The sequence below is a fragment of the Colobus angolensis genome, unplaced genomic scaffold, assembly GCF_000951035.1.
Source record: "Colobus angolensis palliatus isolate OR3802 unplaced genomic scaffold, Cang.pa_1.0 Scaffold594, whole genome shotgun sequence".
NCBI classification, from domain to species: domain Eukaryota; kingdom Metazoa; phylum Chordata; class Mammalia; order Primates; family Cercopithecidae; genus Colobus; species Colobus angolensis.
In genome coordinates, this window is record NW_012119532.1 from 154440 (window position 1) to 154855 (window position 416).

Sequence of the window (416 nt, forward strand, 5' to 3'; positions counted from 1 at the left end):
TTTTTCTCAGCGTCTCTGTTGTGGCAGTCATCAATAAGAGCCTGTCAGGTCAGATTTTGGACAGATTTTTGTAATTCTGCAAAAAAATGTTACTGGGATTCTGGTAGGGATTGCGTTGAATCTGCAGCTCACTTTGGGTAGTATTGTCTTCCTAACAATAGTGATTCTTCCTATCCATGAAAATGAAATATCTTCCCACATATTGATGTCGTCTTTAATTTCATTCAGTAAAGTTTTGTAGTTTTCAGGGTATAACCCTTAGACATTTTTGGTTAAGCTTATTCCAAAATATTTTATTCATTTTGATGTTAATGAGAATGAAAATTCTTTTCTGAATTTCCTTTCAGATTGTTCATTGTTACTGTATAGTCTAAAGAATGATCTAGAAAGAGTGAAGGGCACAGGCAAAAGCTAGT

At 34.1% G+C, this 416-nt stretch overlaps 1 protein-coding gene across 1 annotated transcript in view; it reads right to left on the bottom strand.

The window, feature by feature from the left end:
- LOC105526514 (putative pregnancy-specific beta-1-glycoprotein 7) overlaps positions 1-416 on the bottom strand; it is a 128595-nt gene that overhangs the window by 117279 nt on the left and 10900 nt on the right. The gene's annotated exons all lie outside the window — the stretch shown is intronic.